Source organism: Heteronotia binoei, chromosome 2, assembly GCF_032191835.1.
Source record: "Heteronotia binoei isolate CCM8104 ecotype False Entrance Well chromosome 2, APGP_CSIRO_Hbin_v1, whole genome shotgun sequence".
Classification (NCBI taxonomy): domain Eukaryota; kingdom Metazoa; phylum Chordata; class Lepidosauria; order Squamata; family Gekkonidae; genus Heteronotia; species Heteronotia binoei.
The window spans coordinates 67,175,485-67,193,332 of NC_083224.1; positions in this window are offsets into that span (position 1 = coordinate 67,175,485).

The window sequence follows — 17,848 nt, forward strand, 5'->3', positions numbered from 1 at the left end:
AGAATAACAATGGCAGCAGGCCAGGCCAATGAAGACCCTGGCACCAATGCCATTCATTGGCTGAGTCCCAGCTAAGAGCCGACCAAAGTTCTCTGAGCCTGATGTGCAGCCCAAAACACATAACTGTGTCCACAGATGAGAACTTGGCTCCTCTGGCCAGGAACAGCAGCATCTAAAAAGAAAAAAACAGTCAAACTAGAAACAATAACCATAAAATTCATGTTACAAACCACACAAAGTTAGGGATTAAGTTAGGGAGTTAAGGCAGCATAGCTAAAGCCCGAGGAGTCACAACCCAAAATTGACGTTTTGTCAGCGGACCGCTGTTGAGGTGACAAAACAAAAATCCATCCCTAGGACTGCGTACTGTCAAATAGACAGCCAAAGCGGAAACAGGACACAAGTTCTGCTCAGATCATGTGCCCAGCTCCAAAATGATTCCCTTGTGACGCTGGTCAGTCTTAGAGCATTGAACAGTAATGACCACCTTACTCTCCACCAACCTCAGGACCTGTGGCAACAAAGCACTACCAGAAACATCATTTTAGGAGCGTGCCACTAGCTCACTGACTCTGAGGGCTCCAAAGAAGGCAACCAAGGAAGCAGCATGAAACAGAGTGGATTCAAAATAGAATGCACACACTGTGCCCCAATCCCCCTTCAAGCCCGTAAGAATCAAAGGGGAAATAGACCTCCTAGCATCAGGATTAGACCCAACCTCTCTAGCCCAGCCCTCCAGCATCTTCCTCAGATGAAAGTCTGCGGTTTCCACTTTATACCCCAACGCATTACAAGCAAAAGCCAGAGCAGACAGGCATCCCCTAATGGATCGCACAGCAAATCCCTTACCTTTTAAAGAAACACAGTAGTGGAGCAACTGCTCCACCGGGAGGGGCCAAACAATGCAATACCCTACCCCTTACCTAAGACTTCCTGGTATTGTGTACTATGGCTAGGCCTATCGCTCTCCAATCAGTCACAGCTCCGGGGGCATTTGTACCGGCTCTCTATTGGTTTCTGGGGCCAGCTGATGACATCTCTCCATCTGTTCATGAGAGAGAGTGTCAGCCACTCCATTATACACCCTAGGAACATGCTTGGCTAAAAACAGTATGTTAAGCCGCAGACAACACAAAGTGAGGGCCCACACCTATTTCATATCCCGTTGAGATTTGGATGAAAGGGAATTAATGGCATGTACCACTGCCATGTTATCACACCAAAAATGAATTGTGCGATTGGCCATATAACTCCCCCACAATCAAACAGCAACGAGAATGGGAAAGAACTCAAGAAACATATCGGTTCACACCCGCCTGAATCCATGAATCTGGCCATATATCTGTGCACCAGTGTCCGCGAAAATAAACCTCAAAACCTAAAGACCCAGTAGCATCACACATGACATGAAGCTCTGCTTCAAGTTTCATGTCTGCCCTCTGAAATGAAATCCCATTAAAGGACTCCAAAAACTCCTGCAGCCAGATGGACAGGGAGAAAGAGGTCCCACCTTTATCGGACAGGGTCCCTATTCCAGCTTGATAATTACCTCCACCCCCCGTCCTGCCTCTTTTGGCCCTTATGTGGCCGGGCTCTGGGGCAGTTACTAAAGGAGTGAGAGCTACCCCACATGGAGCCTTCATGCCTGTACTGGCAAGCCTTCCTATTGCACACTCCCTGGGACCCAAACTCCCAGCGAAGCAAGCGGGGCTGAACTGCCTGCCCTGCTGAACTGCAGAAAGAAGATGAAGAAGTCACAGATGTCCTGGCAACCAAATGGCCGCTATCAGAGCTGTCGCCCAAGTTTGGTCATGCAGGGGACAAGACCTGGAGTCAAAGTTGCTGGTGGATGCAGTTCTACTGTAGGGAAGGGTATAAGGCAGTTCACTTTTGGAACTCCTAGTCATATTGGTGCCAAGTGGGCCCATTAAACATTGTATACTCCTTATAAATAATATCCATATATTGGATCAGTGAAGCACCCCTCCAAGGTTGAGAGTGTGCTATCAACCAGCATATATGGAAAACCCAGGAAGCCAATTGGCTGAGGTCCTGTCTACTCTCTGCTTCTTCAACTGCTCTTTCTCCTTATCATCTAAATCCTTCTTGTCTTTCTTCTCCACCTCATGGAACAGGAGGGAGAAAATATCCACATATTCACCCTTTAAAATGTTATATTTTGTTGCAGGCAACAAATGATCACCTAAGGGTAAAGCTAAGTCCCCAAAAGGCAACACAGTAAAAGGGGGCAGACCCATAAGAAGCACTCAAAGGAGAAGGAAAGCCCCATCCTCCCAACATGAGACCTGGCATACCTTGCTGCCCAGCTACTGGCCAAGCTCTGTAGGAGCCAAACTGCCCAGCTGGCCAAGACCAAGCTTGCTATGTACCCATGCCAGGAGAGGGGAAGGTACCAGAGGCCCCTGTGGCAACACTGGATGCTGCTGCAGCAGCAGGGCCCAATGGGCCCCCATGGCCAAGCCAGTCCAGGGTATGAATGCATAGTGTTTCCAGTCTTACCCTCAGATCCAACCAATACCAGTGCTGATCCTGTTCCAGCATCTATACGAAGTGAACTGGCACCCCAGTCTGAGCCATCGGACCCCCTGACTCCTCCAGCGACATTTCCAGCAGACCTGCCCTCAAGGATAGACAACCTGGTTAAAATATCCGCTTGAAACATAGCCTTAGGATTTTTCCCATCATCTGAGCCCTGTGGGTGAGGAATGCCAGATGCCTGCTCCAGCACCCTAAGCCAGTGCAAAATGGCCCTATTTACCACCTCATCACCCTCGTCAGCTGTACGATAAAGGGGGAAGATGGCCTTTTAGGTGGGGCCTTAGGTCCGGGATGTTTTCCCTTGGATCTCCCTGCACCTTTTTTTTTTAACCAGGCATTTTAACAATACCCACAAACCCAACTAACAGCAAAGCCACTCAAAAATTGGTACTAAAATGGCTGCTGCTACACAGCACTCAAAATGGCTTTTCCCTAGGTTATGTATAAATGCAGATATTACAGAAGAAATGATAATCAGCAAAGGTACAAGGCAAGGTTGTCCGCTTTCACCTTTGTTGTTTATAATGACTCTTGAAATCTTATTGATGCAAATACAAGATGATGAAGAAATTGAAGGAGTGGGAATTAAAGAATTTTCCTATAAATATAGAGCATTTGCAGATGATATAAACATTTGCAGATGTTTATAAATGAAAATCCTACGCAAGTAACACCTTTGTTGTTAGCCAAAATACAAGACTTTGGAAAATTGGTGGGACTTTATGTTAATAAAGAAAAGTCAAAAATTTTGTGTTAAAACATGCAAATAAGTAAACAAAAGGAATTGCAGAGATTAACGGGATGTGAAGTTACCCCTAAAATAAAATATTTGAGCGTGGAAATAACAATGAAGAATATTGATTTGTTTAAAAACAATTATGAAAAGTGATGGAGTAAAATGGATGAAGATATGATAAAATGGAACAAGCTTAATCTGTCACTGCTTGGTAGAATAGATGCAATTAAGATGAACATTTTGCCGAGAACAATGTATTTGTTTCAAACTATTCTGATTGTGAAAGACAGTAAACAACTTAATAAATGGCAAAAAAAAGATTTCAGAATTTGTATGGACCAGGGAAAAACCAAGGATTAAAATTAAAGTTTTAACAGATGCTAAAGAAAGAGAGGATTTCAACAACCAGATTTAAGATTATATCATGAAGCAGTTTGTCTAGTGTGGATAAAAGATTGGGTGACACTGTTGAATAAAAAACTTTTAGCGTTGGAAGGTCATGGAAATAAATTTGGCTGGCACACTTATATGTACTATGGAAAGAAAAAGTCGGATTTTTTTCCCTCACCATTATATAAGAATTAATCTACTAAATATTTGGATGAAGTACAAGAAATATGGCGATGAGAGAAAACCACTATGGATAATGCCAGAAAAAGTAATAAGAATAACAGCTGAGACAGGAGAAGAAAAAGGGATGTCATATAATCAATTACTAAAAATACAAAGCGGTAAAATAGAATTGGAAACTGCTGAAGAGTTGAATAATATATATGATTGGTTTCAAATGCAACAAATAAAAAGTTTTGTGGAAAGCAATGTTAAAACTGAAGGAATAAGACAAGAACAAACAGAAATTGAAAAAGTTCTGCTTGGAGATAATGAAAAATTAATTTCTAAAATCTATTAGTTACCTTTAAAATGGTCTACGGAAGATGAAGTAGTGAAATCTCAAATGATTAAGTGGGCAATTAATGTAAATAAAGAAATACAGATGGACACATGGGAATATTTGTGGAAGAACTCTATGAAACTCTCAACATGCCAGAGTATTAAAGAAAACTGTTTTAAGATGACGTATAGATGGTATATGACTCCTAAAAAGTTGGCAAAGATGAACAATAAGATGCCAAATAGATGTTGGAAATGTAAAAAACATGAAGGTTCTTTCTACCATATGTGGTGGACTTGTGAAAGAGCGAAAAAGTACTGGCAGATGATTCAACAAGAGATTTCTAAGATTTTGGGATATGGATTAAATAAAGTTGCAGAGACTTTTCTGTTGGGATTACAAATGGAAAAATTTCCAAAAGAAGATAGAACTTTAATTTGGTACTTACTCTCAGCTGCTAGGACATTGTATGTGCAGTTGTGGAAGCAAGAAAAAATACCAGAGAAATGGGATTGGATTGTAAAAGTTATGGCATGGAGTGAAATGGGCAAGTTGACAAGAACCTTAAGAGACTATGATTTAGAAGTATTTAAGATGGAGTGGAAAAAGTTCAGAAGATACGTAGAAAAAGAGTGGAAAATAAAGGGACATTGGACAATTTTTGATAATGACTAAGTACAAGAGGGAGGAGGATATTAATTTTGGTTCTTATTAATTAAGGGTACCTTTAATATTGAGATTTTAGGTATATAACACCGGCGGGGGTCAAGTAACGGGGGAGGGGTGGGTAGAAAGTAATATATGGGATAGATTAAAATAAGTAATTATTAATGAAGTAAGAAATTGAAATTTATTACCATATGTTACTAATAAAATTGTTTGAAACAAAATGGCTTTTCCCTTTGTTCCTGAAATAAAGCCAACAGAGAAGCTGAAAATGCCTGCTGCTCTATTGCCCCTAAAATGGCTAGCCTCTTACCCAAGAAAGAAAAACCACAAGGGGAGCCTAAAATGGCCAACACAGCCGCACTAAGCCTCAAAAGGCCAAAGATGCCTATCCAGCAAGGCAGCTAAGGTCCTCTGCAAACCAAGAAGAAAATGACACTGGATCTATATCCCGCCCTCCACTCTGAATCTCAGAGTCTCAGAGCGGTTCACAATCTCCATTAACTTCCTCCCCCACAACAAGGACAACCTCTGCCAGGGTTATGGTTGACCCAAGGCCATTTCAGCAGGTGCAAGTGGAGGAGTGGGGAATCAAACCAGATAAGAATCTGCACACTTAACCACTACACCAAACTGGTGTTTGGCTTTTCACAGCACACACTACCCAATCCTTTAACAACAGAAAGGAGAGTGAAAAAATGGCAATGACCCAGAACCAAAAAGGGGGAGGGGATGATAATCCACAAGCAATGAGGTAGCAAAGTAAGCCGCCAAAAATCCAGCCTCCCCACCCCTTTAAGAAGAGTTTCAATACCACCAGCACAATGCCAAATCCCCTTCTTAAGAAGAATAAAAAAGGGGGGGGGGGGGAGAAAGGGTGTGTGAAGTTTAAACAGGCCATTAATTGGAGAGCCATCTCTCCTGTGCCATCACATTAGCAAGGGCCTTATCAGCAGCCCCAGTCTCCAGCTCACTGTAACAATGCAGAGGAAAGAAAGGCCTCCGGGGCCTTACCAGACACCCGATCAGTACAGCCTGCAGGAAAGCAAGGAGTGAAACTGACAAGCCAAAACAGGAGTGAGCCAAAAGTGCTCCTGCCCAGCTCTCTCAGCCACCTGATCTCTGCTTAAGGGAAACTGAGACGATCCAAGCAGGAGTGAGCTAAAAGCTCCCCTGCCTCCACCGATTATCTGTCGAAGACTGAGGTAGGGGGCAGATAGTGCTGCCGTTATAGCAGCAAGGTCCGCCCCCTCAGAATTGCACCCAAATGGGCATCAGAAGTCCTCCCTTTTCCTTCCAGGGAGGCAAAGACATCCCTGAAGCCAAGCAGCAATGCTGCTGGCTGCTAGAGATGAATTGTCAGCAATTCATGACATCACAGTAGATCAGCCAATAAGGGCAGGTGTTCAACATCAACTCAGCCAATTGCTCAGGGGTAGATAGTGGAACTTACAAAAAAGTGTATAGTTAATTTTTGCCTTTTAGTACAGTTCATTTAGCTGTATTTAGTTCATGTCTACCCATCAATAATCCATTATAAAAAGTGCCAGTATTGGACATATTTTATTTATTTATTTATTTATTTGGGATTTATATCCCGCCCTTCCCACGAATGGCTCAGGCCATTCATAGCAAATAACTGAAAGCACAGAGCGTGCCTATGTTATCTACAACCCCTGGCCTACAAATCCAAAGAGCTCCATTTATTAGAATGTTTTATATGTTCACAATTATAAAAAGGAAGTGACTAAAAAGAGTTAGGAAAGGAATCTATTATTCATACTTACTGCTCTTGAATGAAAAGAGTAAGACATTCTGTTTTACTGTTACTTCATTATAATTACAGCCATAACTGAATGTGTGCATACTGAGGAGGCTGCTGTTCTTCAAGAAATCTCATCCTATTACTAATTCATGTGCCATTTATTGGAATTATTGTGCAATAAGCTAATTTAAACAGTGTAATACCAAGTGCCACTTTTGCAAATAATTCTCATTGTTATCTGTGGCCTGGTAAATTATGAGAGCCAGTTATGAGAGTCTAGCTGAAATAGACAGAAAATAGGAGGGTGGGCATCTTGAGATCAGTGGAGAAAAGGCGGGATAAAAATTTAACAGATAGTATATGTTGCACAATACAACACAAACAGTAATTTACATTGTATCAGTAACTAAAGTGGCATTCTATGTTTGGCAACTCTGCCTCACCTCCTGCTGACAGCCTGCTAGAATTTTTAGATGCCAGTTATTTCCCTAAACTGAGCTGGTGAGGAGAAATTATCTCTGCTACACAGAAATCTATAATAATACACACCAAAAGGATGTGCTTGTCTGTCTGTCTGTGGCAGGTATAATGTCTTGGAAATAAAGCTCAGAGTCTCAACACTGGTCACCAGCTTCAAGTAGATCACTGCAGTGCTAAAAATGAAGGGCATTGGAGCATCCTGACCCAGATTACTTCTGGAATCCCCTCTCTTTCCCTTGTGGTATGTGAATGGGAACAATAGTTTCTGAGTGTGGCAGATATATCAAAACAAAAAATAATTCTAGCCTTCCACTGGCTGCCACTCTTTCCTCCTGTGGCAACATAGTCGGATGCACCCTTTACAGGTGACTGTGCAGGACAGAAGAGGACAAGTTTTGGGAGTTTGTGCCTCTCTAGACATGGGTGTTGCACACTTGGCACTCTGCCACATAGGGATCATTGAGTAGGATACATTAATATTTCCAAACTGTGGGCTAGAAATGGGGCCCCAGGATATGAGAAGGTGAGAGGGACAGCTGCTTTTTAGGGCTGGGCTAGGCCAGGCCATGGAGAAGTGTATTCAAGGGGGAAGCAGCAACAGGGAGTTGGGATATGAAAGGAGAGGATGCCCCCTCCCATTACTGCTGTTAGAATCTTCCTCTCCAAAGAGTGTTAGCAACTGCTGGTGTCTGGACAGTGCTAACAACTCTTTTTCCTCTGTGGAGAGCCACAGAAACAGATCAGGGGAAGGAAGCTTCCATTCATGAACTGCCACAAACCATGACTAAGAGCTCAAAAGTTCATGGAAAGTTTGTATTGGTTGACCCACCATGGACTTCAGGTCACAAACCATTAACTGGCTAAAATTTGTCACCAACTTTAGTTCGTGAGATGGTTTGAGAGCAAGTTTAGTGGTTAAGTGCATGGAGAACCAGGTTTGATTCCCCACTCCCCCCACATGCAGCTGCTGGAATGACCTTGGGTCAGTTATAACTGTCTCAGAGCTGTTCCCTCAAGAGCAGTTCTGAAAAAGTTCTCTCAGCCCCACCCACCTCACAAGTTTGTGGGGAGGGGAAGGGAAAGGAGATTGTAAACCACTCTAAGACTCTGAGTGAAGGGTGGGATATAAATCCTATATCTTCTTCTTCATTGTTCCCATACCTAATCAGAGCATCCTGGCCTAGATTATCTCCATACTAGAGCTCTGCAACATGTAATGGAAGCAATGGTTTACTTGCTAGAAGCTAGGAAACTGGAGGCAGAACACACTGGACAGGTGGAAAATAGCCCCTCCATTACAAGACAAAGCCAATGTACTCATCAACTTCTCTGACCTACACTTCAAAAACCATTCATTTGTTGGTGACTGTGTTCTTCCCTAATCAGCAGTTGTCCAGGCAATCACTGCAACTCTTCCAGGCCTCTGTTTTTTACAAACCTCTGCCAAGATTGAAGTCTTCCAGCAAGCTCAAGCAAAGCCTTTGCCACAGCTACAAAGATAAAAGGTGGGCTTTTTGAATGGTCTGTAAAGGAAACAAAGAAATGTCAAAGGCATACTTTCCTACCATTAAATGTTAGCTGCTAATCAACCAATTTGGTGGTACAGGAACAGCTAAAAGTAAACTTTTGCAAGAGTGTAGAGTCATAAAATAGGATGAGTGTCTCATAAGGTTGAATTAGATGCTCCAACCACACATTGTAGAATTTGCAAAGAAATAACTATGGGAGGAGAAAATAATTTAACTACAGGAACTTTTTTTTTGTTTTGGGGCTTGGCAGACATCTCTGTGGTATGTCAGATTATTCCAGCACTGAAAAATCTTTTGTTATTGAGACTATTACTCCGAGCTGGGGGACATTGCATTTAGTCAGTTTCTAATGACATCATATCCTTCCTCTTCTTTCCTGGGGTTTTTCAGTGTCATGGCTGTGTACCCAGGTGCCTTTATGAGACTCCCAAGTTTCAGCTCCCCTTGGCACTTAGGCTGTAAAAATGGTGCCTATTTTATTTTGGACAAGTTCCAAATAAGAGGGGGGATTCCACTAACCAAGCAGGTCTCATCTGGAGGATGAGGTGGAGTCCTCACATAGTATCTTAGATTATTTTAAAGGAAGATTACACAAATTCATGAAAAATGAAGTCTGTCCGTCTTTTGTGATATGTTGTGAGCTGTTTACAGAAATCTGGCTAGCTGCTAGTGGAAACAGAATGCTGGACTATATGGCCAACATGTGATTCAACAAGACTGTTCTTGTATTCTCCTGTTGTAATACTGCTATATATCAGTATTACAACTATATATCAGTATTACTCTCTCTCTCCTGTAGTAGAGAGGCAGTTTGGCTATGGTCCACTTGGAATTTCCATTTGAGGTAGTATACTGACAACTAGCAACATGATGTACTTGTTTTCTATGCTTCTGCTTGTGGACCATTCAGGACATCTGGTCTGTCACTGTGGGAAACCAAATACCATTGCTTTGAACCTGTAGGGCTTTTTCAGCACAAAAAAAGCCTATCGGGTTTGATTATCAGTGCTGACAAGGGAAGAAGCAAAAAAAAGAGAGAGAGAGGCCTTGCATTCTTCTTATTGTGATTGAGGTAGCAACTAGGGATGTAAAAAAAAAAAAAAATTCGGAATTACACAGATTCGGAAGTATACGAGAAAAAAAATTCAGAATCCCGTATACTGCTGAATACCGCACTCGGAATAGCCGCATATATGGTAGATGCGCGACTATTTCCAAATATACGGCCCCATTATTCCCTATGGGCCATTGAAATCAATGGCAAATAGGGTATATTTGAAGCTGCCTGGAGGGGAGGGGGTTTGAGGGAGAGCCCACAAATTTGCAGGGAACCTGCAAGGGACGCTCCCCTACAAACCTGCCAAGTCCCAAAAAGATTGGGCCAGGGGATCCCATTCCAGGGGCACCCAAAGAGGGTGCCCCTATTCCACCATTATACCCTATGGGCCATTCAAATCAATGGCAATGTAGGGCATAATTAGAGGCTATTGGGGGGCAGGGGGTTTGCGAGAGAGCCCCAAAAACTGCAGGGAACCCGCAGGGGACTCTCCCTTACAAACCCCCCCAAGCCCCAGGAATTGGACCCCTTGGTCCAATTTTTTTTTGGACTTGTGGGTTTTGTGTGGGACAGTGCCCTGAAGCTGCACAGCAGTTTGGGGGGCTCTCCTCAAAACCCCCTGCTCCCCAGAGCCACTTTTCCCACGACAATTACAGTGAGGCAGTGGCTAATTGGGCTTTCCCCATCATTGTTAGCAATGGGCCTTTTGGGGAGCCCAAAGACAGGGACCTCCTGGCCCAATCTTTTTGGGACTTGGGGGGGTTGGAGGGGAGAGTCCCCTGCAGGTCCCCTGCAAATTTGGGGGCTCTCCCTCAAACCCCCTCCCCTCCAGGCGGCTTCAATTATACCCTATTTGCCATTGATTTCAATGGCCCATAGGGTATAATAGGGCCGTATATTCGGAAATAGCCGCGCATTACCGTATATGCGGCTATTCCGAATACGGTATTCAGTAGTATATGGGGAATCTGAATTTTTTTTCCCCGTATACTTCCGAATCTGTGTAATTCCGAAATTTTTTTTTTGCACATCCCTAGATCCAATCCAATGTGTGTACATCTCTAATACAGAGCTCTCAATTCATAACCATTCACAAGAGGTCATGCTGGATGTCTTCCTATCTTGGAAGGACATGAATGTGAGTAACAGAGAATTTAAAAAGGCTGGAACTAGAAGCAAGAAAAGAAAAGTGAAAGTTGGAAAATGACAGTTGGATACACAAATAAAGAGAAAATACTATCACTGAGAGTATTGTATTCAGTTTTGGGCACCACATTTTAAGCTGGAACGGGTCCAGAGGAGGCCATGAAGATGGTGAGGAGTCTGGAGACCAAGTCCTATGAGGAAAGGTTGAAGGAACTGGGGATGTTTAGCTTTGAGAGGAGAAGGCTGAGAGAAGAAGAAGATGAAGATATTGGATTTATATCCTGCCCTCCACTCAGAAGAGTTTCAGAGCAACTCACAATCTCCTTTACCTTCCTTCCCCACAACAGACACCCTGTGAGGTGGGTGGGGCTGAGAGAGCTCTCACAGCAGCTGCCCTTTCAAGGACAACCTCTGCCAGAGCTATGGCTGACTCAAGGCCATTGCAGCAGCTGCAAGTGGAGGAGTGGGGAATCAAACCTGGTTCTCCCAGATAAGAGTCCACACACTTAACCACTACACCAAACTGGCTCTCCAGATATGATCACCATCTTCAAGTACTTAAAGGGCTGTCATCTAGAGGATGGTGTGGAATTGTTTTCTGTGGCTCTGGAACATAGGACCAGAACCATTGGGTTGAAATTAAATCAAAAGAGTTTCTGGCTCAATATTAGGAAGAACTTCCTGACCGTTAGAGTGATTCCTCAGTGGAACCGGCTTCTTCGGGAGGTGGTGGGCTCTCCTTCCTTGGAGGTTTTTAAATAGAGGCTAGATGGCCATCTGACAACAATGAAGATCCTGTGAATTTAGGGGGAGGTGTTTGTGAGTTTCCTGCATTGTGCTGGGGGTTGGACTAGATGACCCTAGAGGTCGCTTCCAAATCTATGATTCTATGATTCTAAGAAGTACTTCCTTTTATCTGTTCTAACCAGGCTGCTCAGCAATTTTATTAAATGCTCACAAGTTCTTGTATTGTAAGAAAGGGAGAAAAGTACTTCTTTTTCTACCTTTTCTATCCTATACATAACCTTGTAAACCTCTACTGTGTCACCCCTCAGTCGACGTTTCTCCAAGCTATAGAGCCCCAAGCGTTTTAACCTTTCTTCATAGGGAAAGTGTTCCAACCCTTTAATCATTCTAGATACTCTTTTCTGGACTTTTTCCAGTGCTATAATATCTTTTTTGAGGTGTGGTGACCAGAATTACACACAGTACTCCAAATGAGGTCACACCATCTATTTATATAGGAGCATTATGATACTGATTGTGTAAGCCAAAATGCTTTCAAAATGAGGTTGGGGAATTGACAGGTGGGCACCTGGCTTAAAAAGGATCTTTTAATCTATGTATACAGGATACACATCCAGAAACTATTGGTTAAAATTACCAGGGACACTAATTAAGTAAAAACAATTAAAATTTATTCCAGAAAAATATAGACATACATACAAGATAGTAACTCAAAAAACATACATACAGTCCTAAGAAAAATAGAGAGAGAGATTCAGAGACAACACAAGGATGGACAAACAGGGTGATAATTACCGATTGTAGTCTTCAAGGAAGGCTCCAATGGCGACGAACGAGGACTAGGGGGAGGGGACACTCAACTGGCCAAGAATCGGGGATGTATCTAGATAGCGGAACTGGGGTACTGCTAGATCTACACCTGTGAGGAGCTGGGTCACAGGTTATAAGGACTACCTTGAGCCCTTAGGGAATGGGAGGTACAAGAACGGATGACAGTGGTCAGCTGGTACATGACCTCAGAAAAAGGAGAGGCCCTGCAATGACCATAAGGGCTGGACTTATGCAGTAGCCAATAGCCAGTTAATTGGTGGTCCCTGATTGGATGCTCATAGCTAGTCAATGAGCTGATTGGACTTCGAGGTAACAATGGGTCAAGGGGGAGGCTCCAGGATGACCATTAAGGGAAAGAATGGGAGAAATTGTTAAGGTGGGGGGTACTTAAGTCTATCAAACATCTAAAAAGGTGACAATAGATGGCCAAATTGCTACCTAGGTAACACCCGGTGTATACAATGAAACTTGGCTCTGGGTGAAGATGTTCTTCCTCCTCTTCAATCTTCTATTGGCACCAGTCTTTGTCTTGAGTTCCGTTGGACAAAGGCTTAGGCAGTCTGACAGGATCCATGCCTAAGATAAGCTTGATGGCTTTATGCATAGGTAACATCTGGTGAGTATGTGAGCCTCCCGCTTCGCTGTGATGGAGTCTGGCACTGCAGGAAGATAGCTGCTGGTGGTGTTAGCCTCCCAAGACGGATTCTATGGTTGAGGCTGGAAACCACTTGCCTGGACAGTTCCTGGAGGTGCACCTTCTTCCGTTGCAAGGAAACCATCTGTTCTCCTGGTTAGCTGCTGCTGCAACGTTGTGGCTGTTAATACTCATAAGTCTCTTCCAGTTTGGTAGACAAAACCCACGTTCTCCTGGCAGATGTGTGTGAGTTGAGTCTGCAGGCACCCTGGCAACCAAGCAGGTGACTACAATGTTCTGAAATTAGAGGTATTTTTCTCACAATTGATTTGTTTTCAATTCCCTTCCTAATAATCCCCAGCATAGTGTTGCCTTTTTTTATTATTATTATTGTAGTTGCACACTGTCTTGACATTTTCAGTGAGTTATCTACCATGACCTCAAGATCTCTTTCCTGGTCAGTCTTCACCAGTTCAAACCACATCAACGTGTGTTTATAGTTAGGATTTTTGGCCCCAATGTGCATTACTTTGCACTTGGCGCTGAGTACTGAGCTAGGTGTGTACCTGAGGTCCCTGCCTCAGGCCCCAGAGTCTCTACAAAAGCATGGTGGAGTGGTGCTTGGAGGATATGAGCAAGCCAAAAGATTAACCAAGCCACCATGATACTATAACAGGCTGTGAGCCATATCCTGACTCCATATGCAGCCCATAAGCAACTGACTGTCATCTGTTTCCTTCTCCCTCTCTCTTGCTTTCTGCTGCTCACAGCTTGCTTTGCCAGGATCTTTCAGCCACACAGGAGCTACAGAGCGAAATCTGTCTTCCCTCCATTGCTGGAGGCTCCTCAATTGTGGGGGGTGGGGAGAGCAAAAGCTTGCTTTGCCAGGCTCTGTCAACCACACGGCAGAGCTACTGAGCCAAGCCTCTCTCTATTCAATTGGCTGAGGCTCCTCCCCCTCCTTGTCCCTGGGGAGAGAGAGGAAAAGTGAGAGCTTACTTTGTCCAGGTCCCTCAATCATAGCACCTTTAAGACCAACAAAGTTTTATTCAAGGTATGAGCTTTTTGCCTTGCTACAGAATGTATGTGTGTGTGGTGAGCTCGTTATGCTGTGGCTCTCCTGGGTGCAACTGGGTTTGCCTCCCCTTTATCACTGTATTCATGCCCTCACAATCCAGTCTTTCTCAGTAGGAAAGCAATGTGAACTATTTAGATGAGGAATAACAAGAAGGCAGTGAGGTGGAATAGACTGAGAATGTGTGTCTAGACCAACTTCATCCAAAACATTTCCTTTGTAGTTGGGGGATTTTGAATTTAGGCTTCCCAGATTGAAGGGTGATACCGACCACTATACTTTGCTGTCTCTGTATTCTTGCACTGTAAAATAGGAGTTGTAGTTATTTCTCTGGGGAAGACTATAGTTTTGTAAACAAACACATTGTCATGGTGACTTCACATGTTCTTGATCAGCTCATGAAGCAGTTTATGTACAAAAGCTTGCGATGCCCAGCCATTTCATGTTTTCCTCTCAGTTATAGGCTCAGAGCATTGACCATGAGATTTCTGTAATGAATGTCAATAAATCAAAATTAGGTCTGCAACTTACAGATACATACCTGAACAATACCTGAACAGCATACTCAAGATTGCTACAGCGCAGACAATGTCTCCAGTTTTTGAAGCAATAATACAGACCATGAGGTGTCTGCTATCAGAAATTGTTAAATAAACAAAATATCGCAAGAGTGCTAATGTTTTAAGCTTTTAAAAAATCTTTAATTGTGTTTGGTTCCTTTATAAAATTTATATCTCTGCTACCTGGCATTACATTTTATGACAAACATGGCCCAGCCTGACAAGGTCTCATTTATGTCAAATCCAGCCCTCATAACAAATGAGCTTGACATCTCTGTAGTAGAGAGAAGAAAATGCAGCTATTGCTTTCAGTTAGGCAACATATATATGAACCAGAATTGTTTCAGTTGCAACCCTGGTGCCCTTCACAATCATCATATTATATGCTGCAACTATAAATACATTGTATTCCAAAACTGCAGTCCTATGCAGTTATTCCAGTCTAAACCCAATGAATTTAGAAGAGTGCAGTTTTTCATACAATTGTATTGTTCGTTTCCAGCACCCACGAGAAATCAATTGCATTTTATTTCGATATGAATTTGCTTTCTTCCAAGCAGATCCTGATATATATTTTCCCAAATGTTCCATTGTAGGCTTTTAAAATTAATGAATTATACAAATTTATTCCAGTTACTGATCATAAATAAATATGTAAGAGTTCTTTGCCCCCAAATTTACTTGATTATCAATTAGAACTACATTATTAATCAACGGGTAAATATTTTAAATCAGCCATCAGCCCTAGAATACTTCTTTATACACAGAATTATTAGGAAAAAACCATGGCAGTTCTTCAGGAGCCCTCTGCTCCAGGATTATAATATAATTATGGCTACAGATGTTTTCAAGGTTCAGAGTAGTGGGACAACATCCAGTCCAAAAGGGCTCAATCTCATTTACACCTAAATATATTGCCAACTATGTTACTGCTTCCAAGTATACACCTACCTTTTCCAGCTGTTGTATTTGGCTCCATGGTTCAGCTTTACAACATATGGGTGAACCAAAGCTGAGACAAAAAAATGGATTTTCACAAACATTTTGCATTCCTGAAAAACACTTCTATTTTTTGACCATTGTTAGCTGGAGCTAGAAAAGCGTGGTTGTGTTTACAAGGGGAAGTAATGCATTGGCCCATTGTCTAGGTTAGCATGATAACATACTCTGGTTTGCAGTATGGCAATAAAATTGACAGTGCAGCACAACAAGACAGGTAGCGTGGATTCAGTTGCTACTAGGGGTGTATATTCGGTTCGGCCGAACCGTATAAGCCACCGAATCACCACTGATTCGGCCGTATACGGAATTGGCTGCAGCCGATTCTAATTGGGGCCCATTATGCGGCAGCCGAGTACAGCTCCCCATATACTTCCATATATATATTCGGAAGTATACGGATGTCAATGCAAAAGGCAAGAAAGCGGCTTCTGCAGCCTCAGGGGAGCTGCTTGCCTCCTTTCCCACCTTTGGTAGCCTTTTCCCGCCTCCCCCATAGCCTCCCTGGGATCAGGGGGGAGGGGGAAGAGGAGCCCCAACAGCCAATCCAAAGCATGCATTTGCAAAATGCATTGCAAATGCATGCTTTGTAGGGCTGTTGGCAGGGCCCAGCCATCAGCAACATTGTTGTTCTTTTGATCTTTTGCTTACTTGGATATTCAAGTAAGCACTGTTGTCTGGCCAATCAGAGAGTAGTGCTATTTTTTGAAACTGCTCTCTGTAGGACCAGAGAACCTTTTTAAGGAGTCTTCCTGGCTGGACTCCTCCATTGCTGCTGTGTTGCTGTGTGTTGGTTGGTGTGAGAGATTGTGCTGCTGCTGGCTGGCCCTTGGCTTCAGCTGCTGCCTGCTGCTCTCTCACTCAGCCTTACCGGACTTCCCTGGAGTAGAGAAGACAAGGTAAGACAGTCTTGGGGTTCTTGTTTTTATTTTAGTTGGTAAAAGGACTTTTTAAGACTCAGAGTCCCTTTACTTATCCAGATTTGGGTGGTGGTGGGGTAGCTTATTTGGGGTTAGGGGTTTCTGCTTGGGGAGGGGGCCTGGGGTGGGTGTTTTTTTTGCCAAATTGCCCATATCTTAATTTAGTGAGAGGACTTTTAAAAGTGCAGTGTCCTTTTACTTCTTCTGATTTGGGTGGCTTGGATTTCTTAGGGTTAGGGTGAAGGGGGTTTTTTGGGGGGAGGGGTTGGCAAAGTTCCTGTATTGTTAAAAGTTAAGTTTTTTTACTGTTTTAAAAGGATTCTGTGTTTGATTTGTTGCTGTTTGTTGTGCTTGGCCAGCTCTCCCCGTGTTGTTTGGGGCAGGGCTGGAGAGCTGGCATCTGTATATTGTGTGTTCTGTGGCAGGGAAGCTGGCACCTTGGTGAGAGACCCAGAACCAGCAGGCTTGTTGTATTTGGCCAGCTCTCCCCATGTTGTTTGGGGCAGGGCTGGAGACCTGGCATCTTGCTGCAGCCAGGTTTGCAGAGCAGACCTTGAGCAGATTGTGTTTTGTGTGGCAGTGCTGGTTCTGGGTCTCTCACCCAGGTGCCAGCTTCCCTGCCACAGAACACACAATGTACTCTATAAAAACAAGAAAGTGACCCAGCCCACACACACCCTCGCCAACCCCCACACCAACCAGAGGTAGTTTTAAAAAACCAAAACAAAACCTGCAGAATCACAAAAGGCCAAGTGTTAAAAAAGTGGCCTTTTCACCAACAAGAAAGCTCAGGCCAAATCAGTCAACAACACCTCCCCACCCCCCTATAACCTGAAGAGAAAAGTAACACAGCAGCAACACAACACAGCAGCAACAAATCAAACACTGAAACAGTAAAAAACTCAACTTTTAACAATACAGGAACTTTCCCCGCCCCCCCCCCCCAAAAAAAAACCCCTTCACCCTAACCCCAAGAAATCCAAGCCACCCAAATCAGGAGAAGTAAAAGGACACTGCACTTTTAAAAGTCCTCTCACTAAATTAAGATATGGGCAAATTAGCAAAAAAAAACCCCACCCCCAGCAGAACCTAACCCCAACCCCAAATAGGCTACCCTACCCACCCAGTACTCACCCACCCAAATCTGGACAAGTAAAGGGACTCTAGTCCTTTTACCAACAAAAACTAAAACAAGAACCCCAAAACTGTCTTACCTTGTCTTCTCTGAGTCCAGGGAAGTAAGGCTGAGTGA